This window comes from Rutilus rutilus (assembly GCF_951802725.1).
Source record: "Rutilus rutilus genome assembly, chromosome: 23".
Classification (NCBI taxonomy): Eukaryota; Metazoa; Chordata; class Actinopteri; order Cypriniformes; family Leuciscidae; genus Rutilus; species Rutilus rutilus.
The window spans coordinates 29,843,470-29,867,885 of record NC_140233.1 but is presented as its reverse complement, the minus strand read 5'-3'; the positions used below and the strand labels follow the sequence as shown (position 1 = coordinate 29,867,885).

General features: G+C 40.0%; 1 protein-coding gene across 2 annotated transcripts in view; it reads right to left on the bottom strand.

Annotated features, from left to right (window-relative positions):
• LOC311282561 (DELTA-sagatoxin-Srs1a-like) overlaps positions 1-23,791 on the bottom strand; it is a 40,310-nt gene extending 16,519 nt beyond the window's left edge. Inside the window, exon 1 of one of the 2 annotated variants that reach the window (XM_084396378.1) lies at positions 23,678-23,791. The gene's annotated coding sequence lies outside the window, so the exon portion shown is untranslated. Of the gene's footprint in view, positions 1-23,606 lie in introns of both variants that reach the window. The other variant, XM_084396377.1, reaches the window with a different exon arrangement.
• Between the last annotated feature and the right edge of the window lie 625 nt (positions 23,792-24,416).

Below are 24,416 nucleotides of genomic sequence, written 5' to 3'. Positions count from 1 at the left end.
AGACAAGTTCATGGGTTTGATTCCAAGGTAGTGCATGAACTTAGGTATACTTATTTATGAATTTATATATAAATTATATTTATATAATTTAATAAATGTGATGCTCCCATTGAAAGCAATTGGAAATATTTATATAACAAAAAAAAAAAAAAAAAAAAAAAAAATATATATATATATATATATATATCAATCAGACAAGTAATATTCTGTCTTGTCACTTAAAAAAAGAATACATATATATATATATATATATATATATATAGCAAGCAAGCAAGCAACTTTATTTATATAGCACTTTTTTAAACAACAGACGTTGCCCCAAAGTGCTTTACAAAATAATAACATGAAAATCATACAACAAACAAAACGTACTTTATTCAAAAGCTACAGAAAATAAATAAGTTTTTAAATAAGACTTAAAAGTTGTAATCGATGGAGCTGACCTCACATGGAATGGGAGACTATTCCAGAGTTTGGGACCTACCACGGAAAAAGCATGATCTCCTTTTGATTTTAAATTAGTCAAGTCAAGTCAAGTCAAGTTTATTTATATAGCGCCAGTGCTCGAAGTGGGGCGGTACTCACCGGTACGCAGTACCGGCACTTCTACATTTTACTCTTAAGCGTACCTGCACTTTTTCTTGCGTACCGCTGCTTCTCGCATGTAGCCGGTACTCTACCACTGACAGAAAAAGCGTCACGCCCGTTTCACGCCCGTTTCACACATACTCCGTTTGCAGTGCGTGTGCGGTGCGTATTTTTTTCTGCACCCATGTTAACAGGTTAGAGCTTTCACACTGCACACGGATGCAGTCCGTCGATCCGTTCCAGTTGCGGTGCGTATACAGCAGTGCAGCGATCGTTTCCGTACCGAGTCTATTTTTTGCTGTGCTGCACGCGCTGAATTAAAGTGACCGCATGGTTCGTGTTTAAAACGCACACAGATTGACATGAAAATGTAATAATTTCACCATAAATGCATTTAATTAAATACAATGTAGGCTAGTAATCTTACCATGAATGCATTTAATTAAATAGTACCATTTTTTACAGTCATCTTTTTATTTTAAGACGAGGTAAAGCAAGGAAAACTACAATTTACTTCAACAAGGCAACATAACGACACTCGTCTCATGGAGGTGGAAAAACAAGTTAGTTGTGACATGCAAGACTTTGTATAACGATTTAAATAGAAAAGGTATGAATCTGCTGTTTTTGTAAATTAAAGGAGAACTTGGTAGCTTTTTTAACTTAATAAAACTGTCTAGAAATCATTTGGATGGTTAAACAACCTGTTCTGGTGATATTGGTGACTTTCCCCGCTCCCCCCAGCGTTCCCAGGCGGAAAACCAACCTTGCAACTTGGGGACTACCGTCCCGGCAAGATAGAAATTGGAAGTCTCGTGAGAAGCGAAAGCGAGAACGAGAACGAGCGCAAAACACAAATCGCTTTACGGCAATTCGACATAAACACACACGCATGTATGATGTATTACCAGATTACCCACCTCGATAGACATAGCTCCACAGGATACAGTTGGCTTGCTCCGATCAAAACAAACGCACATGAGCAGCGGTAGAGAAGGGGAGGAGGCCGCCGCAAGTGAGTTTTTTACGACTGTGTTGTGAAATATACGCCCCACCACAGCTGTTGGGGGAGCTCGTGGGGAAAACATGCGACAACAAAAGGGAAAATCAGCGAAGAAGTGACTAGAGTTCGCTAGAGTTGCCGAGTTCTCCTTTAAGTTTTAATTTAAAATGTATGCAATTTTAATATAAGTACATGGTTCAATATTTTACCACTGCTTGAGCAACTTAATATATAATCTAGAAGTAATGTATTGAATAATACGTTGTGTTACGACCTCTCATAAAAATATCAACTCTGAGAGAAGAGATCCTAAACAAGAACAAGTAAACGGCGGAATCAGTGCAATTATTTATTTACTCACTCACAACAGACGTCACAAAGACTCACAATAATAACGAACATTCCATCCAGTGAACGAAATATAACAGCACGGACAACAACTAGCCTAACAAAGAAAACAAAAATACAATTCTAAAGACAATTCTTTGATCAGTCGACGCTTCTTTCTCCTCCTCGTTGGCGTTTATATTAGTCAGCTCAAAAAGATAGAGCGACGCCAAGACAGACAAGGGAGGATGTGTACAAAGAGAATCCTAAAACTTTTTTAAATAAAAGTTGCTGATAACTTCTGGATTTGAAATAAAAATAATGAGTAGGTCTATTTGTTTGTGGCTACAGCCGCGGATCAGTTCCGCACTGCAAACGCAGCATATGTGAATGCACTATTGCGCGTGCTGCTCCTGCACCGCATACGCACCGCAACACGGACCGCACACGCACTGCACACGGAGTATGTGTGAAACGGGCGGGGCGTCACACATACTCCGTTTGCAGTGCGTATGCGGTGCGTATTTTTTTTCCGTACCCATGTTAACAGGTTAGAGCTTTCACACTGCACACGGATGCAGTCCGGCGATCCGTTCCAGTTGCGGTGCGTATACAGCAGTGCAGCGATCGTTTCCGCACCGAGTCTATTTTTGCTGTGCTGCACGCGCTGAATTAAAGTGACAGTGCATGTTTCGTGGTCAAAATGAACACAGATTGACCTAAAAATGTAGCAATTTCACCATAAATGCGTTAATTAAATAAAATGTAGTAATCTCAACATAAATGTATTTAAATACTTTTTTTTTTCACTTTAAGACCGGGGTAAAGCAAGGAAAGCTACAATTTACCTCAACAAGGTGACATAATGAACAACACTTGTCTCATTCGTGGAGGTGGAAAAACAAGTTCTTTGTGATATGCAAGATTTATTGTATTCAAATTTAAATGAAAAAGAAAAGGCATGAGAGTCGGCTGTTTTTGTCAATTTTTTTAAGTTTTAATTTAAAATGTTTGCGATTTAATATAAAGTACATGGTTAAATATTTGCCCACTTGCTTGAGCAACTTAATATAAGTAAAAGTAAATCATTGAATAATAGGCTGACGTTGTTTAAATTGTGTTTAAACGTGCGTCTGTTAAAGAGTGTATATGCGTACAAAACAATCGGAATGCTGAGACGTTAAGACCGGGGTAAATCAAGGGAAAATACCATTTACTTCAATAAGACAACATAATGAACAACACTCGTCTCATTCGTGGAGGTGGAAAAACAAGTTATTAGTGACATGCAAGATTTATTGTATAAAGATTTAAATTATGCAAAAGAAGCAAGGGTATGCTGTTGTCTGCTGTTTTTGTCAATTTTAAGTTTTAATTTAAAATGTAGGCTATGCGATTTTAATAGTATAGCCTACATGGTAAAACATTTTTACCACTTGCTTGAGCAACTTAATATATAATTATATAGAAGTAATGCTTTTTTTGGACTTGCAGACTTGGAGGAGTTCCGTTTGCACGCACGACTTAATAACAAACAATAAATTGTTGTTGTTCCTGCAATATCTCCAAGTTTTGTTTTTCACTGTAGAAATTTCAAATGTCATGATTTGCCAATGCAAGAGGGCAGGCCAGCTGACAGTCTTGCCTGGGCCCGGGACGAGATCATCTTAGATGCGCACAATTCACAGCCCGCGTTAATTGAAGAGAAAAAATCTCCAAATGCTCCACGTGAAACTACGGTCTTCCGACCTTTTACTATCGTGTCAAATTATTTTTATTAATATATGCGCGAGGGAGAGAGAGCAAAAAGACAGCGTTCGACGTGTTGTTTGAAGACGTGAGTGCGCGCGCGGCTGGGGCTCTCTCTCTCTCTGCTCGTTATGCGCCCTGTCAGGCGATCAACACTCATTGATTCTACATCACTCGCCGATCAAATAAGGCTTTAGTTTGTCGGGACAAAAATTTGCTTTGGCGGCCACCAAAAAAATTTCAATGCAGGAAAACCGCTGACAAGGCTCGGGAACATTGGCTGCGCTGTTTTGTACCTTGCTCTAAGTTGACTTTACTAGTTCCAGCTTCACCGTCACATGCACCTTTTTTAAAATATTTGTTTAGAAAATCTCCCAGGCCTCTATTTTCCTCTTCTCTTCTTCTCTTTTCTGAGCACCGGACATTTTGAGCGTACTGAACTTCAAATCAAATGACATCAAATTTTGATCAGTGGCCAAACCATTTTTGTGTTGGGGGTGTTTTTTTGTTGTTGTTGTTTACCACTATTTCAAGGACAATTAGGAAGAAAACAAATAAAAAGCTTTTATGTAACTCAAATATTACATATTTTTTCCACAAATAGGACTATTTTAAAATGTTTACATTTTTTTTTCCATAATTTAATGAGGAGCCAGTCCTGCCCCCCCTCCCCCTCCCTTACTAGAGAGTACCGGCACCTTTTCCCCTCCACTTCAAGCACTGTATAGCGCTTTTCATAATACAAATTACAACGAGGTACCATTAAAAGTCGTTGATCGGAGGACCTGAGAACTCTAAAAGGAGAGTAACTATAAGATCACTGATGTACTGGGGGGCAAGGACTGACAATGCCTTGTAAACAAACAAGAGAATTTTAAAATCAATCCTAAATTTGACCGGAAGCCAATGTAGGGATTGCAGTACCGGAATATTATGTTCTCTCTTTCGCACCACCGTTAAAAGCCTTGCTGCTGCATTCTGCACTAACTGTAGGCGGACAAGCAGAGTCTGGGGGAGACCGATATATAAAGAATTGCAGTAATCAAGCTTAGATGTAATAAAAGAATGAACTACAATTTCTAAATCCTTACTGGATAAAAAATGCTTTACTTTAGCAATTGATCTCAAGTTAAAAAAAGCTTCCTTTGACAACGGCACCAATCTGTTTCTTAAAGTTAAGTGATGAGTCCATGATTACCCCTAAACTCTTTACATGATTCTCAGTCTTTAGGGATAAAGAACCCAAATGATCAAGAAAGCTAGATGAGACGGGAGAGCCTACAATCAAAACCCTCAGTTTTACTCTCATTTAATTGGAGAAAGTTTAATGTCACTCTAACATTCCTGTGCTTTGTCCAAGGTTTCATCTAGCCTCACAGGAAAGTAGAATTGGAGATCGTCTGCATAGCAATGATATGAAATGCTATACTTTGAAAAAACCCTGCTTAAAGGAAGCATGTAGAGCGAAAACAGCAACGGTCCCAAAATCGAGTGTGTAATTCTGCTATAACAGCGGCGTGATCCACAATGCACATACCGTGGTCGGCGCGTAATTCCCAGGGCAGCACATCGATTATAAACTCCGGCTGGCAAGCGGGGCGAGAATTTTAAACGTAGCAAGTCGGATGATGAATAGTATAAAGCCATATCGAAGGAATGATACGATTGAAATTGATGATGATTAGCAGGGAGAGTCAAACAAACCAAGAAAGTTAACAGGGATAGCATTATCAGCTTCCGCTTATAATCCAGAGTTAGAAGATGCTCAATCCTACCATGGATGGATGAACAAAAGACAGGAATCAGGTGGTATCACCCTTGTGCGCGTGGGCATGATTGAACAGTGGAGACATAAAAATATGCTTTATGGTGTTAACTTTAAAATGTAACAAATGCTCACGGCTGCACGGGCATTCATAATGGTGTGCATCCACGGCGAAGAACGAGCAGAGAAGAGCGAACGTTTTTTAGTTCATTCCTATTTCTATAGGAATTCATTGAAAACGCTCGCTCTGCTTTATCAAAGTTTATCACCATTATCAATGTCAGTGTGGACGAACATATTTTACTTTCGTTTTTAAGTTAGCGATTCAAAAGCCCCCAGCGGTGTCACATGTCGATTAACCCGGTGGTAAAATATTCTCACTGTCACATACCTAGTATATTTTATATATATATACAATAGGCCTACCTGAACACAAGAGGGCAGTATAACCCTATGTATGACTTAGTCTTTCGGATGAGACGTAAAACCGAGGTCCTGACTCTCTGTGGTCATTAAAAATCCCATGGCATTTCTCGTAAAGAGTAGGGGTGTAACCCCGGTGTCCTGGCCACATTCCACACATTGGCCCTTACCAATCATGGCCTCCTAATAATCCCCTTACATTGAATTGGCTCTATCACTCTCTCTCCTCTCTCCACCTATAGCTGGTGTGTGGTGAGCGCACTGGCGCCGTTGTTCTGTGGCTGCCGTCGCATCATCCGAGTGGATGCTGCACACTGGTGGTGGTTGAGGAGAGACCCCTGATATGATTGTAAAGCGCTTTGGGTGTACAGTAGTACATATGAAAGCGCTATATAAATGCCTCATTCTATTCTATTCTATTCTATGACTTGATTTTTTTTTTTTACTAATAAACTTAGAATAAAATTAGAATACAATTATTAAAAAAAAAGTATGAAATGGGTTTAGTTGTGATATTTGTATACTTTTATATAGAAATAAATGGTGTATAATTACATTGTTAGAAGATATGAGGCTTTTAGTGTTTCCTTTTTGAACATTACTTTAATCACTCACTATAGCAAAACTGTTTGAGATGTTTAATATCCGTTCAGAATTTAGAATCATTAATGTATTTTCATCATGTTGATCCACATTCAATCCACATTCAAACCAAAATATCTGACTTCCTGTTGCTTGGAGCTAATGACTGTAAATTAGAAAGTTGTCCGGCTCGATGAGACCAATGATTTTTGTAACTGTACGTAAAAATTAACACCCCCACTTTTGTCAAAAGCATTTTGAAAGTTACACACTTCCTGCTACCAGTTGGTGGCACTATAACTTTGACTCACAATAGTTACATCCATCTGATCGGCCTCTTACCACGAACACACTGCTGAAGTTTCATCAAGATCAGTTAATGTATGCAGAAGTTATAACACTTCGTGTTTCTCTTTTCTCGTCATAAATCCGTTTCCTCGCCATGGCCAAAGCGTTCGAGATATCAAAAATCCGTCTGCAATTTAGCATCCTCTAAATTTTCCAAACAACCCATAATAGCCGACTTCCTGTTGGGCTGGCATAAAACTTGACTGAGGGAAAGTTGTTCAGCCCGATGAGATCTATGTGTACCGAGTTTCATATTAATTCATGCAAGCTAATTTGATCTATGGACCAAGTTTTCGGACCCCATTCAAGGGGGGGCTGTTGAGCCCCCCTACCACGCTCAGGTACCAGCTTTAGCCCGGCCCTGATGGCCACAGGTTCTGACCTGTGTGCAAAGTTTCAAGAGTTTTCGAGCACGTTAAGGGCCCCAAAAGCCCCTGAAACCTTGAAAAACAATTATAAAAGCAAATTTCTCCTAACAGACAAATCCCCCACACCCCCCCCCCCACACACACACACAGAGAGAGAGACAGAGTCTGAAATATCCAAAAAATCTACATTCAAACCAAAATATCTGACTTCCTGTTGGTAGGAGCTAATGACTGTAAATTAGAAAGTTGTCCGGCTCGATGAGAACATTATACATAACGATTTTTGTGATTCTAGGAAAAACTAAGCCCCCATTTTTGACTAAAGGTGGCGCTACTGAGCCCCTCACCACGCCCATTTCTGAAACTTTGCAAATGTCTGTCGAGTCCAATTTCAAGCATGCTAAGAGTCTCAAAAGCATCAGAAAAGAATATTAAAGTTTGATGCAGTATCTAAGATATCAATAATCCTTTCACAGGTCTACATCTGCCGTGTGTTTACATTATACACATAAAGTTTGAAGCAAATCTGGTAAAACTAAGATGGTGATTTCAAAGCATTTTGAAAGTGACACACTTCCTGCTGCCAGTTGGTGGCGCTATAACTTTGACTCACAATAGTCACATCAATGTGATCGGCCTCTGACAACGAACACACAGCTGAAGTTTCATCAAGATCAGTCAATGTATGCAGAAGTTATAACACACTTCCTGTTTAATTTTTATCGCCATAAATTCGTTTCTTCGCCACGGCCAAACCGTTCGAGATATCAAAAATCCGTCCGCAATTTAGCATCCTCAATGTCTTGACTTCACACTGACCGAGTTTGGTGGGGATCGGATGAATTCCCTAGGAGGAGTACATCAATTTCCTGAGCATGCGTTTCCAAACAATATACTAGGTATGCAAACAACCCATAATAGCCGACTTCCTGTTGGGCTGTTTATATAAATATTATATTATAAAAATATACTAGGTATGTGATGGTGAGAATATTTTACCACCGGTTAATCAATGGGTTAATCAACGTTAATCAATGTTGTGGAATATTTTGAGTGTATCATAAAATCAGAATAAGGTAAGACAAGTAATGAAGGGCCAAAGCCGGCGGCACCACCACCCCAGTGCCTTTAGTCACTATGGGTGTTCTGGGTGGTTGCTAGGGCATTGCTAGGCAGTTGCTAGGGTGTTCTGGTTGGTTGCTAGGCGGTTGCTAGGCAGTTGCTATGGTATTCTGGGTGGTTGCTAGGGCGTTGCTATGCAGTTGCTAGGGTGTTCTGGGTGGTTCCTTTCACGGCTTGGGCCCTAATATTAATCCTTACGAAAACAATAGGGCCGTCGCCCTTTCAGGGCTTGGGCCCTAATAATAATAATAAATAATCCTACCGAAAATAGGGCCTTTGCCCTTTCAGGGCTTGGGCCCTAATAAATAATCCTACCGAAAACAATAGGGCCTTCGCCCTTTCAGGGCTTGGGCCCTAATAATCCTACCGAAAACAATAGGGCCTTCGCCCTTTCAGGGCTTGGGCCCTAATAATAAATAATCCTACCGAAAACAATAGGGCCTTCGCCCTTTCAGGGCTTGGGCCCTAATAATATTCAGCAACCCATAGGTGGCGATATGCAAGTCGCCAATAAGCCAATGCTGAAAGTGGCAGAATTAAGTGTTTTTGATGTGCAAGTTGAGAGGAAAGCATAGTATGATATGCTATAATATGCAGGGATTAAAGTTCTCCGTCGTGACGACGGATTTTTGTTAATCTTAATTTCACTTTTCATAAATTTAAGTAAGCTTACTTTTCTCAAATGGTGTAATAAATGTCTTAATTTTAGCTTGAATAGGTCTTAAATGTAGGAAGGACGAGGTGTATCCACCCTGCTGAGGGGGGTGTGACCAAAGCCTGGAGTGGAGCGACTGTAAGCCATAATCATCAAAATTATAACAAATAACGGCTTGAAATATCTCACTTTGCATGTAATGGATCTATATAATATATTAGTTTCACTTTTTAAGTTGCATTACTGAAATAAGTTAACTTTTGCACAATATTCTAATTTTTTGAGTTTCACCTCTATTTGCTTCTCATTAAATCTAGGCAATTGGTTGATGAAACATTAACTAAGATTATTAACTAATTAACTAACATTAATTAAGAATTAATTCTACAATTAGAAAAAGCATAGAAGTGATTTTTTCATGACATTTTCTTTACTTGTCTACTAAAATATGAATAATTATTAACATAAATAAGTAGGTCATACAGTATTTGCCACAATTAGCTCATAAACACAACCTTTTTGTTCCAACATGTCGGGTACAGCTGGAACAGTTGAGTCACCATCTGTAATGCTGTAAAGCTGCCTAACCAATTCATTGCAAATGTAAAATACCTTTAAAGGAGAACTTGGTAACTTTTTTAACTTAATAAAACTGTCTAGAAATCATTTGGATGGTTAAACAACCTGTTCTGGTGATATTGGTGACTTTCCCCGCTCCCCCCAGCATTCCCAGGCGGAAAACCAACCTTGCAACTTGGGCACTACCGTCCCGGCAAGATAGAAATTGGAAGTCTCGTGAGAAACGAGAGCGAGCACGAGCGCAAAACACAAATTGCTTTATGGCAATTCGACATAAACACATACGCATGTATGATGTATTACCAGATTATCCACCTCGGTAGACATAGCTCCACAGGATACAGTTGGCTTGCTCCGATCAAAACAAACGCACATGAGCAGCGGTAGAGAGGGGGAGGAGGCCACCGCAAGTGAGTTTTTTACGACTGTGTTGTGAAATATACGCCCCACCACAGCTGTTGGGGGAGCTCGTGGGGAAAACATGTGACAACAAAAGGGAAAATCAGCGAAGAAGTGACTAGAGTTCGCTAGAGTTGCCGAGTTCTCCTTTAAAATGCGAATTTAACCGTTTTTATTTACATTCAGTATTTTATTTTATTATTTGTTTGGTTAAAAGTTCATCATTTTGATAGTAACAGTTGAAAAGTTCAGTAAACTGTAAAAAACATTGAACAATTGCAAATAGCAATAATAAAACAGATCAAATACATAAATAATGAATGTGACTATTAACTTTCGATCTTACATCGTGCAACTAAACTGCATGTGCCGCATTGCGGGTATGTTTGATACACTAGTGTCTCAACTCTACCCCACCCACCTCGAACATTTCTCTAGATTTTACGATGACCTTGCATGACACAAAGTCATGTACTTGCATGACGATGATGATTATTATTATCATTATTAATTTAATCTCATATCATTATTTTACAGGTGCTCATCTGTTGAAAGATGTCTTCATTCGACTGGTTTGGAAGGACCAAGTGTCAGCATTACAGGAAAGACACAGATGGGTGAAAGATGAATGACACACAAGAGTGAAAAATGCTCCAAAATGCAGATTTACCCCCCCCCCCCTCTTTTATTGGTCCTGCTTTTAAAACTATTTGCCCAGGTTTTTTTTTTTTTTTTTTTATGCAGTAACAAATATTTGTTCTGTCAGAATATTTTAATAAAACCTGTAACGCCTGTGGTGTAATTGAATTGCTGTTTCGTTTAGTCTTGTCCAAAAGATTACGACCCCAAAAAATGTGTGTAAGGGACTGTTCATTTTTTATTTAAGGGGCCACCGGAGGAGTTTTGAGATCTGTAGTCAAAAAATACATGACCCTCCCTTCGCCAGCAATAAATTTTTCTATGACCCTTCAAAATGATTGTGAAAAAAGGCATGACCCTCCCCGATAATTTATTGATCTGCTTTGCGCTTGGCAAAGATGTTCAGATAGCCATTGTATTTTTTTACAACCATAAACTCCTGCTTTCTCATCTTACTAGTGCTGTAGCCTAACGATAGACCAAACCTACGATTCGGTTCGTATCACGATTTTTGATTTTAGATTAGAAAAAAAAATCTTGTTTTCGGTGCTGATGCGGTGTGACGAGTTCAACATGTGGGTGGCGCTGCCAATAAAGCATCTAAAAGCTGTCACAAAGAACCAGCAAAAGTAATGATTATGAATATGTCAAATATAGCAAGGAGACATTTTAATTGTTTATTAATAAACAAGTGTTTTCTGTGTCGACTGCAAAGATGAAGAACGATGCTGACTCGCGATCTTCGCAGTAGTGAACGCGCCAGAGAGAAATATTTAATACAGATTAGGCTACATTAGAAGAGAGCAGTCTGTTTTCTTTCGTTTTTGAATTGTTCTGTTTAAAAGTAGACATTTCAAGCTTTCTATATATTTCTCAGTTCTGTGAGGCAAGCTCTACCTTACGCTGAGTTTCGGTTCATTTATGATACGAGCCCCAGTTCACTCGCCGGCGCCTGTGTCATGATTATCTATTTTCTATATTTAATTCTTATTTATTAAATCCAGGCCATTTGGATGATGAAACATTGATTAAAATTAAGATACAATTAATAAAAAAACGAAATTCACTTTAAAGAAAGGCTTTGTGCTTTCTGTTTGAGGTCTCTGTGAAAGTTTTAAAGTCGCTCTCAGAGCGGTCATGTCCATAACGGAGAACGTCCATAACATTGTTTTTTCCTCATAAAAGCGAACATGAAAAATAAAATAAAAAGAATATTTTATGTTCTGTGGAGGCCGACCCTTCTTCATCCGGTGGGTATATTACTTTTGGTTTGCGCAGTGCAACTCATAGAATTACTAAAGAATATTTTGCCACCTAAAAGTTAAAGATTTTTTATGTCACGTCACATGTGTATTTCCCTCATATTAAATATAAAACACATGTGTAGACTGATATTTTTCTAATGTCTTGACTCCTTTATTAAGGGAGTATGATATAAACAGACGTTTCCGAGAGACCGAGAGAGCTACATGGAGCTACATGTAAAAAAATATGCACCAAACAAGCCACTTTGAAATGTTGCTGTTTTCACAAAAGTTGGGTGACCCTCTATGAAGGTATTTTTGGTGCAAAACAACTGAACACCTGTGACAGTGAAATTTGTAGTTGTAGAGAATAGCCACACATGTGTATCCAACCTGGTATCACGACAAGACGTGAAATAATCACGTTGGTCCCCTTTGGAAAACGTGTAGATGTCACAGTTTAACAGCCTCAGACGTGAATCTTACACGTACCATTATCCCCGGACGTTTGCTAATCCTACCCCTAAATCTAATCATAACCATTTCTTAAAACTACGTAGGCTACACTTATAAAGAAAAACAACAGACAGACAAGTATAATCACAATAATTTATTTAATGAGAAAATGTCAAAATCGGTACCAAAAGTTGTTCACGTGATGTGTCGCAGTCCTCTCTGGCAGTGGTTTTGTATGAGGTAACAGAGCAGAATTTAAGTTATTAATTCAAATCCATGAAAATGTTAATCCGTCTTCGGTTCGGTTCGCTCGGAGGGCTGCGTGCTTCATTTCAAATGTGAATGTGCATGACGCAATCTGTGACGAAGCAGGCGAGGCGAGAGCCAATGAGCGTTTGATATTGCCGTAACCATAGTAACCTGTCGTAACGCTTCTTGAGGGCGCAATTTTTGAATTTGAATTCATAACAAGCGGGGTTTTACGTTTACGGTCAAGATGACAATTACTGGATAAATGGCTGAGTTTGGATCTTTTTCTTGAAAATAATATATGGATTCTGAAGGTTTGGATTACATCAAGCTAATAAAATTGGTGTATTTTGTGAATCGCTGTTGTGTTAGTTAGTTATGGTTCTATAGGAACCATAAATAAATGATTGTGATACTCATCTGTCTGTTGTTTTTCTTTGTAATTGTTGCCTAGGTAGTTTTAAGAAATGGTTATGGTTAGGTTTAGGGGTAGGATTCATATTGTTCATAAAAATGCCATTTTCCTACACATATCTGTCCATTACGTTTTATCATTGTAATATTGTCCATAAAATGGGTATGTTTAGGTGTGGGAGTAGAGTTAGATCTTACATTTATAATCTATAAAATGGTATAGGAAATTGTACAGATATCTTCAAGATATGGCAAACGTGTATGATTCACGTTTGAGGGCGTTAAACTGTGACATCTACACGTTTTCCAAAGGGGACCAATGTGATTATTTCACGTCTTGTTGTGATACCGGGTTGGTGTATCAGTAAATTTGAAGTCACAGAGAGAAATGTTTTAAGAGTTGCAAACTTGTAGATTTTTTTTTTCTCTTCCACAAACACAACACAACAGTTACACCTTCTCAAATTCTTCATTGCAGGTGGACAAATCCTATTCTACAAATCACAAATTAAGAAACTCATACGCTCACATTTTTGCTACAGTTGCTGCAGTGAATATGGCGCAAAACGCATTCACACACCCGCATCAAAAAATGTGAAGTTGCGGAGAAGTTTTGCTCATCCGCAAATCAGTATGTGAATTCATCCAATGAGAGTTGCACACTTGTAGAATATTTTCTCACAAATGTATTGTATATTTTTCTAGCACAAACACAAGTACATATTTACAACTGCTTGAATCTGCTGCGACGAGTCTCAAACACTGTTTCTCGCTTACAAGTGACAAGTTCTCTTTCAAGGGAACTCGAGCTGCGTCAAACGCTGTGGGAATGCCCCTGCGTGAGTGCGTCATAAAGCACGTATGGAATCAGTCCAATGGCGAGATGGAACGTCATAGGCGGGTGACGTCATCGACCAGGAAACTATAATGCACCCCATTGATCTGCCTTATTAGGGTATGAAACAAATGATGCAATTTTCTTCTAGAAACAAACTATGTTGTATTATTTTCATTTTTTCAATGTGAAGCTGCTTTGATACAATCTGTATTGTAAAAAGCGCTATATAAATAAAGGTGACTTGACTTGACTTGACCCCAGAAAACACAAATGCGACAGCTTTTGTGCCTTCAGCAAGCGCTCTGTGTGTGAAAATATTGTCCAAGTGTTTTTGTCTGTCATTTAGTGTTTCACTAAGCAGGAGTTTTCACTACAAAAAAAGTATATATATATATATTTATATTATGGCGAGCGAGCAGCAGTATAGAGAGTGTGTTCCCCCTTGTCCTCGTTTCCTTACTGGTGGGGATACACACGATCTATGTGTTGTTTGTTTGGGAGTTCAGCATGCCCAGTCAGCTCTCGAGGGGGTTGATTGCGAGCATTGCGAGCGTTTGCCCCTTAGAATGCTCCGCTCCCGCCGACTACTTTTCGAGGAAAGTGGTTCGGTTCGCGCTCCCCGCGGCTCGGGTCCCGCTTCTGCTGAGGCAGAGCGGCGGCGCTTGACGTGGGGATCGCAGATGGATCTGTCAGCGGGGTTTGAGACAGGCTCTGCCCTATCTCAGTCTTTACCTGCCAGTTCCAGTGCCTCAGTTCAGGTGGAAGCACGCGCTGCGGTTTCTTCCCCCCAGGCTGAGGCACCAATATTGCAACTATCCAGTTCTGAGGAGCTGGATGTTGTCAGTATTGAGACAGGGGATACTGAGGACTCGTCACCTCATTCCCCTGAGCATGAGGAGCTTGTGGAGGTTCTCACTCGCGCTGTGTCTAAACTAAGCATTGAATGGCCATCTGTTAGGCAGGAGTCTGTTGTGAGAAGCAAACTGGATGAGAGATTTCTGCCCTCCCGTGTTCAACCTCCACGCCGGTGCCTACCGTTTTTTCCCGACCTACACACCGAGGTGTCGAAGTCGTGGAAGAAACCGGTTTCATATCGTATTTTTAGCCCTCAGACCTCCACCTATTCTAATATTGCGGGGGCTAAATTACATGGTTATGGGGCGATGCCTAAGGCTGAAGAAGCGCTAGCGAGCCATCTTTCTGCTGAAGCAGCATCCTCTTTAAAGGCACCGACTTTGCCCTCCAAGCCACTCAGAAATACATCGGCTTTGGTGGGCAAAGCTTATTCGGCGGCAGGTCAGGCCACATCGTGCCTGCATACGATGTCTATATTACAAGTGTATCAGGCAGATTTATTGAAAGATGTGAGCGAGAGTGAGGAGGTTAGTACTGATGTTATTTGTGAATTACGTCAGGCTGCTGATTTATCTCTGCGTGCCACTAAGGAGTCGGCCAAACTAATGGGCCGCTCTATGGCAGCCCTGGTGGCCGCAGAGAGACATTTATGGTTGAGTCTTTCCGGTATGAAAGAGAAAGAAAAATCTTTTGTTTTGGATGCTCCACTATCTCCTTCTGGGTTATTCGGTGATGCGGTGAATTCGGTCATTGATAAGTTTCAAGAAGAGAAAAGGCAAGCAGCAGAGTTTCAGAAATACCTCCCACTCAAAATTCATGTACCTGGGGCTGCCAGGCGGGGGCAGTCCCGGCCGTCGACAAGCTCCTCCCATAGGGCACAACAAAAACAGAGTGTCGCGTCTCGTACTCCCCCTGTCAAACAGTGGGAACAGACTCTGCACTCTCAGGCGAAGTCTTCCGGTGGTAAAACCTATCTGAGGACGGTTATTATGGCCAAGAAGGCTTCGTCCATGAAGAAGTCCTGACGCCTTTGGATGGTCAGGATGCTGAGGGTAGTCCCCACCGTGAGGGAAAGGAGTTCACCGCTTCAGACGGTGCCCATTCTCTCTCTGTGCCCTCAGGGGTCCGGTCTGCCAACCCTGCCTTTATGCCGGGGCGTAGACGGTCCCAGCGAGCGTTTTCCCGAGGGGCGCTCGCCCTCTCTGAGGAGGGGCTCAGGGCAGTTAAACCAGTTGTTCCCTGCCGGTGCGCCGTTACAGGGCGCTGCGTTTGCTGCTCAAAATATTCCAGAGGCCAGCCTCGAGAGGCTGGTACCCTTAGTAGATTTTATCTCTAAAGCTCAGTTCAAGATGCTCACTCTCAAGCAAATCGTGTCACAAATCAGATCCGAGGACTGGTTTGTCAAGATAGATCTAAAGGACGCGTACTTCCATATCTCCATCCTTCCACAAGACAGGAAGTTCCTGAGGTTCGCTTTCGGGGGCGAAGCGTACCAATACCGTGTTCTTCCGTTCGGTCTAGCTTTATCTCCCCACACATTCACGAAGTGCATGGACGCAGCGCTGGTCCCGCTGCGACTCCAGGGCATTCGTATTCTAAACTATATCGACGATTGGTTGATTTTAGCTCATTCGGAGCAGCAAGTGGTTCAGCATCGAGATGTCGTCCTCGCTCACATCAAGAGATTGGGGTTGAGGCTGAATGCCAAGAAAAGTGTGTTATCTCCAGCTCAGAGAACCTCTTTTCTGGGGGTGTTATGGGATTCGGTAGTGATGCAAGCACGCCTGTCTCCTGCTCGCATCACATCGATTCTCTCAGCCATGAAACAAGTGAAGCTAGGCCAGTCGCTCACTGTAAAGCAGTTTCAGAGACTGTTGGGTCTGATGGCAGCAGCGTCCAACTTTATACCTTGCGGCCTGTTGTACATGAGACCTTTACAGTGGTGGCTCAAGAACAAGGGGTTTTCCCTGAGGGGAAACCCACTCCGCATGATCAAGGTCACGCGGCGCTGCCTCCGTGCTCTGGTCATGTGGAGAGAACCTTGGTTTCTGTCCCGAAGACCTGTGTTGGGAGCTCTTTGTCGTCGTGTAACGCTAACGATCATGAGTGGTCGTCCAGCCCGGGGTCTGTGGCAGGACCATCATCTTTCGTGGCACATAAATTGTCTAGAAATGTTGGCGGTGTTTCAGGCTCTGAAATATTTCCTCCCAGACCTGAGAGGCCATCATGTTCTTGTTCGGTTCGACAACACATCGGTGGTCTCCTATATAAATCATCAGGGGGGTCTGCGTTCGCGCCCGTTATACAAGCTGGCTCGCCAGATCCTTCTATGGTCCCAGGGGAAGCTTCTTTCATTGAGGGCGATTTATATCCCAGGGTATTTAAATCAGGGCGCAGACATCCTGTCGAGGCAGGGGCCGAGGCCCGGGGAATGGAGACTCCACCCCGAGCATTCGGTCGTGCCGAGGTAGACCTATTTGCTTCCAGAGAGACCTCACATTGTCCGCTGTGGTTCTCTCTAAGCCATCCAACCCCTCTGGGGTTGGACGCTATGGTGCAGGCGTGGCCGAGGTTGCGTCTGTACGCTTTTCCCCCGATTGCTCTGCTCCCAGGAGTTCTGGAGAGGGTTCGCCGGGACGGGGTCAGCCTATTGTTAGTAGCCCCGTTCTGGCCGGCCCGAGTGTGGTTTGCGGACCTGGTGTCTCTCCTCGACGGCTCACCTCTGGAGATTCCGATCAGGGGAGACCTTCTCTCTCAGGCGAGTGGGTCGATCCTTCACCCCCGCCCAGAACTGTGGAACCTGTGGGCCTGGCCTCTAAGGGGGCCCAGCTCATAGGTGCTGGTCTCTCAACCGAGGTTGTTGAGACCATTCTTCACTCCAGAGCTCCATCCACGAGGAGGTTATATGCCTTGAAGTGGAACCTTTTCACTTCTTGGTGTGGAGAACACCAGCTGGACCCAGTTAACTGCCCAGTGGGTGTAGTGCTGGATTTTCTGCAGGAGCATTTCTCCACAGGGCTATCCCCCTCCACACTAAAGGTGTACGTGGCGGCACTAGCTGCTTACCATGTCCCTTTCAGTGGAGTCTCTTTGGGGAGACACCCACTGATAACACGTTTCCTTCGTGGTACTTTGAGGCTGAGGCCGCCAGTTCGCACGAGGGTGCCATCCTGGGATTTGGCCATCGTATTGGAAGGTCTCTCCCTGGCTCCTTTCGAGCCCATTGAAGAGGTTTCTGAAAAATTCATCACTCTTAAAACTATTTTTCTTGCTATTTCGTCTCTCAAGAGGATTGGAGACATTCAAGCACTTTCGGTTGCTCCCTCGTGCCTGGAGTTTTCGCCTGGGATGGTGAAAGCTTTTCTTCATCCTAGGCCGGGCTATGTTCCTAAGGTTCCTACTAATGTTCCTAGACCTATAGTTCTACAGGCCTTCTGTCCTCCTCCATTTACGTCGTCTGACCAGGAGAAACTTAATTTACTCTGCCCAGTTAGGGCCTTAGATGCGTATGTCCACAGAGCTGCCCTGTGGAGGAAAATTTCTTTTGGGTCAACCAGTAGAGGGTGTCCAGCATCTAAACAAAGGATGAGCAAGTGGGTGGTTGAGGCCATCTCACTTGCTTACGAGTCGGCTGGCCAGCCTTCACCTTTGGCTGTGCGAGCTCATTCTACTAGGAGTATGGCTGCTTCTAAAGCTCTCTTGTCGGGAGTTTCTCTTCATGATGTTTGTGATGCGGCAGGCTGGTCCTCACCGCATACCTTTGTCAGGTTTTACGACCTTGACTTCAGCTCCACCCCTGGGGCGCAGGTGCTTTCGTCTGCTTGTGCGCTCTGACTTCACACGACGGACACTTGCTCTTATGGCGACGTGGGTATTAGCGTTCCCACAGCGTTTGACGCAGCTCGAGTTCCCTTGAAAGGGAATTTCTCGGTTATGTATGTAACCTTAGTTCCCTGAATAGGGAACAAAACGCTGCGTCGTTCTGCCATACTCCCAGCATGCCCGTGATCTACTTGCTTCAGGCGTATCAGAAGCTGTCGCATTTGTGTTTTCTGGGGTGCTTTATAGTTTCCTGGTCGATGACGTCACCCGCCTATGACGTTCCGTCTCGCCATTGGACTGATTCCATACGTGCTTCATGACGCACTCACACATGAGCGTTCACACAGCGTTTGACGCAGCATCTCGTTCCCTATTCAGGGAACTAAGGTTACATACGTAACCGAGACGTTTCGCGTACTCTCCCTTTTGCACCATTTGTCAATGTGAAATATGGTGCAAAACTGAGTTGTGCATCTGTAGAGGCAGTGGGCGGAGCCTGCATGAGTTTCCCGGGCATGCGCGCGGATCTGATCATTTTAGTTCACACTCCTCGTTTCTCAGCAGGTTTAGCGCGAACTTAAGCTACAATTCTGTATCGTTTCGTAGAGTTTATAATGTTTTTATTAATTTGTACGTCTTATGCATTCATCAATGACTGAATGATTGCAGGCATTCACTTCGTGTAGGCCTATATAAAGCACAACTTCAACTCGTCGTATACATTTCACCTTGCAAAGCTTTAAAACTGTGTCTTTTACTAATTGTTATCATTTATTGATTGCAATAAATTAAATAAACCCTCATAAATGTATCTGTGGGCTAACACCTTTTTTTATATAGCCTATCCTGGTGTGATTGTTCTTAAATTCTTGTTAATTTAAATAAGCCAAATCATTTAAGAACACATACAAGCATGAATGTGTTGCTTTAATAGATGAGTATATTTGGATTAAACAAAAGCTGTATGGACAAAAATGGATAAATTACAAATTAACTAGGTTACTGTAAATGAGAGAAAAAAGAACACTTAACATTATTTTACGGAATATAATAAGCTGATGATGAGTATGTGAATAATTTGATGTTCTAAAAAAAATATATTTACAAATATACATACTGGCAAAATAATGTAGCCTAACAATTTTTTTTTTATGTTTTGATTGCAAGGCGTGCTTGTGCTAGTTTTGATATAATAATACTGTATATACACTAGGTAATAGGTAAGGTACTTATAAGTAAGGCACCAAGACACATTTATCTGAAAAACAGTAATATTGTGAAATATTTTTTCAACTGTTTTCTATTTAATGTTTAAAAAAAAATTATTGTGATGATGGCAGAGCTCATTACTCTAGATTTCATTATTTGTTATTCGCTATAACAACCGCCTTGCTATACATTATCCCGCTTATTACATGGTTGGCTACCTACACAATAAATAAATAATTTGACGGAAAATATTGATTTAAAAAAGAAGTTTATTGATTTAAAAACGATTATATTGCTTCTGCTAAAGAAAATAGTCCCTTCCGCGTCCATAGCAACGCTCTGTTTTTCATGGCAACGGTGTGTTATAGGCTACTTCGCAGCGGTCTGCTATCAAGAAATATCAGACCGCATTTTACATTGGAATTCAATCTAGCCATGCAATAAAAAATTATAACATTTCTTAAATCATAGTGATTCCAAACTTTTGTCATGCAAATCTTAAGTGATGAAAATGGCAGAATGTCATTTTTTAACATAGATCCAACAAAGTTTAAAGGTTTCATTTTTCAAGAGTTCAAATCAGAAGTGCCTCTAATTGAAGCCCAATTAAGAACATACATGTTTATGGAACTTTATGACTTTTAAAAAATGTTAAATGAGTGTTTGTTGTGCAACAAAATAGATCATGCATTTGTGTGATTATCATATCATCCAAGCACATAGTGCAACACATAAGGTCAAAGAAAGAACATGACAAAGAGAAACATCAGTGTAGTGTGCAAAATGTTTATTTGGAGGGTTGTGGAGTTATTTCCCAGAGATTATTGCCAGAGATGACAGCTTCATAAGGTAAGGTATTAGAAGAGCTTAGCAATAAATAAATTATATGATAATGGTTCATGTATTAGGAATATTCTATCTCTGCTATTCTGTTGAAAATAATTTGCCTTCAGGTGTAAAATTATGGTAACAGTGGAACCTTAAACCTTGTGATATTTTTTATTTATTTTTATTTAAATTTATATTTTTGTTTGTAAAATGTTTTAATATTTTTATTGCAGTGACATTTAACAAATGATAACAAAAGACCGTTTTAAAGCATTGCAATGTACAAAGAAAAAAACAACGAAATTAACGAGTTGAAGTTTGCTGTGCTTTATATAGGCCTACACGAAGTGAATGCCTGCAATCATTCAGTCATTGATGAATGCATAAGACGTGCAAATTAATAAAAACATTATAAACTCTACGAAACGATACAGAATTGTAGCTTAAGTTCGCGCTAAACCTGCTGAGAAACGAGGAGCGTGAACTAAAATGATCAGATCCGCGCGCATGCCCGGGAAACTCATGCAGGCTCCGCCCACTGCCTCTACAGATGCACAACTCAGTTTTGCACCATATTTCACATTGACAAATCGCGCGAAACTTGTCACTTGTAAGCGAGAAACAGTGTTTGAGACTCGTCGCAGCAGATTCAAGCAGTTGTAAATATGTACTTGTGTTTGTGCTAGAAAAATATACAATACATTTGTGAGAAAATATTCTACAAGTGTGCAACTCTCATCGGATGAATTCACATACTGATTTGCGGATGAGCAAAACTTCTCCGCGACTTCACATTTTTTGATGCGGGTGTGCAATTCTTAGACTACGGGCACTTTCATGTCCTTTGATCATATTTTATAAAAAAACATTTAATTTTGAAAAATTAACACTTTCATAGTTAAATTTACAATGAAAGTACTTTAGGAACTTTTTACCGGTAGTCTACGATGATTTTTTCACCTTTTTAAACATTATTATACATGCAAATATTGCTGTTTTGTGCTTGTCCCACACCCAGACTTTTGATCTTCAATAATGAAAAAGAAGTGTAAAAAAATTATTTATCTTTTTTTTTTATTATGACTGAATAAAGTTTCAGTAAAAGAATCAAAACATAATTGAGGTATTTAAGGTCAGACAACTATTAATGTGATTATACAAAATGTAGTTGTCCCACAGTATTGCCGTCATTTCCACCACAACGCTGTAATGTCCCTTTAAAAAGTTTTTTTGAAAGATTGTTTGGGTAGTTTCTATGGAGATGAACAATGACATCACAGCACATGTCTGACATGGAGGAGATTTTAAATTTCTTCAGCAACTTGGAGAAGAAAACTCAAGGTAAATGTTGCTTAAAATGAAAATATTTTTATTGTATGTCATTTCCAAACATGACGTAACAATAAATGAGTTTGTAAATAAATTGATTTTTTAACACAAATAGATGTATTTTGCATGCATGCAATGCTAACTACCAATTCATAGCTAATATGTAATACTAGCTTGGATTTTTTTTACAAAATACTGTAGGATTATCATTTCCACCACATTTCCACCACATTACCTTCTTGGGTGGAAGTGACAAAGGTGAGGTGGAAATGACATTTATGCTTACAAGGTGGAATTCTTAGATTGAGTGGCTACATATGGATATTTTATTTATTGAAATGTACAACACTAATGTATTTATTCAAATATATATTTGTTTAAATGAATTTTCATCTATTTTTAAGATGCTGCGGAGGTCAACTGGATAAAGGTCTCACTATTTGTGCTTAAAGTGGTTTACAGTAAGACTGTAACTGTTCATCTGGTTATGGAACCAAACAGACTAATGACTAATGATTTGTTAAATGGGTTTCAAATAAATGTTTTTTGTTTTTCTACATGGACGTCCACTCATTGTCATTTCCACAACACAGTCATATCCACCACCTCATAACTTTTTAAAAAATATGTACAAAATTCTAATCACTCATTAAAAAATTCTGCATAGTTTATGGGATAATGTTCCACTTAATGTAATAACACAAGTAGTTATTTTTCTGAAATGTATCTAACCAATGCAATATTATATTTCAGGTTGTGGTGGATGTAAGCTTTGTGTTTGGGCCTCATGACAATTAATTTACTTAATCCACAAATCTATGGTAATTGCAATATAGGTATAAATTGGTAAAACTATGTGTGGAAGTGGTTTTACACTGTTAAGAAATTATGTATATCATAAGAATTTTAAATAATCATCAAATATTTGCATGTGATGGAAATGACATTTGTTCAGTGCGGATCGGAAAACATGTCAAAAAACACCAATTTGTCTTATAATGTAAGTGCGTTCTCTTATGGATCATTAAACTAGACTAGTTATATTTAACTGTTAGACTGTGACAATTTTGATTTGAACACTTTTTTTTACATCAAGTTCACAAGGCCAAAAGTGCCCGTAGTTGAAGAACCACCCGTGAATGCGTTTTGCACCATATTCACTGCAGCAACTGTAGCAAAAATGTGAGCGTACGAGTTTCTTAATTTGTGATTTGTAGAATAGGATTTGTCCACCTGCAATGAAGAATTTGGGAAGGTGTAACTGTTGTGTTGTGTTTGTGGAAGAGAAAAAAAAAATCTACAAGTTTGCAACTCTTAAAACATTTCTCTCTGTGACTTCAAATTTACTGATACACATGTGTGGCTATTCTCTACAACTACAAATTTCACCATCACAGGCGTTCAGTTGTTTTGCACCAAAAATACCTTCATAACCCTCCCCCTAGACTAAAAAAAAAGAATAAAAAGACATGACCCTCCCCTCCGGTGGCCCCTTCCATAAATACCGAACGGTCCATAAAACCCACAAACTTTCATATTTACAGTTTCCATTTTTTATAATCTTCTTGGCTAACGTTCCAGAAACGTCCTCAAAAGACGTCGCTAGTTTATCCCATGAGAATTGCCTATATTACAGCCTATTCCATGCAACTTGTCTGTTTCAATATAAAATCTCGATTTTATGTAGTTACATCGTAAATACATCACAATTTTAAAGGTGCTAACGGAAATGAAAAGATAATTAATAAACTGAAAGCGATGAAACCATAACGATCTCATTTGCGTTCTTACAAAGTGAAAGTAAACAAGTCTTACTGCAATGCTTTGATGAATCCTCAGCAATCGACTCAGTCAGAAAATAAGATGAAAATGATTTTCTGACTGACCTTTTCAAGATGCTGAAGAAAGATTCGGGAGAATCAGCGCAGCAGTTGTGAGTCAAAGCTGTTCCAATATATGCTGTTTGGTTCCACTGGGAGGTGCTAATATGAATATTCCTGATATCCTATATATTGTGGGCGTGTCCTTGAGGCACGCAAATTTATTTAGCCCAACTGAGATTAGTGCACACTCAATTCGCAGATTATTTCGAAAAGCTAATAAAAGTTTCAATCTTAAGCATAAACTGCAACAGATCACATGTTCAAAACACATTTTTTGTTTAATATAATAAATCATTTTCATTACATTGGAAAATGTGGTTAGAGGAGTCAAACATGCGATCATTGAACATATTGTGTTTTAGTAGCTGGTTATATAACCCTGGTAGGTTTATTTCTTTTCTTTTTTCTCATGTTTATTTTAGATATATAATATTCATCATGTGGTAATGTTTTTGAAAGTATTTTTGTACTATATCACTATGTATTTTCATTTGCTAGGTGAGAATTTTATTGTATATGTTATTGATGGATGTTTTAGTTGTGTTATGTGTTTAATATGGCGTTATAAATGTGCCTCATTCCTGAGCGAGTAATTGTACGTTTTGAGCACAGAGAACTATATTTTGCAAGCACATTACATTATATTTTGAACAGAAATTAACAATCGCAAAAAAAAATGTGTTTGAGCAAAGGAAAAAACGATTCCGTGCTCAATAAATGCTTGTTTGCTATTATCCATATT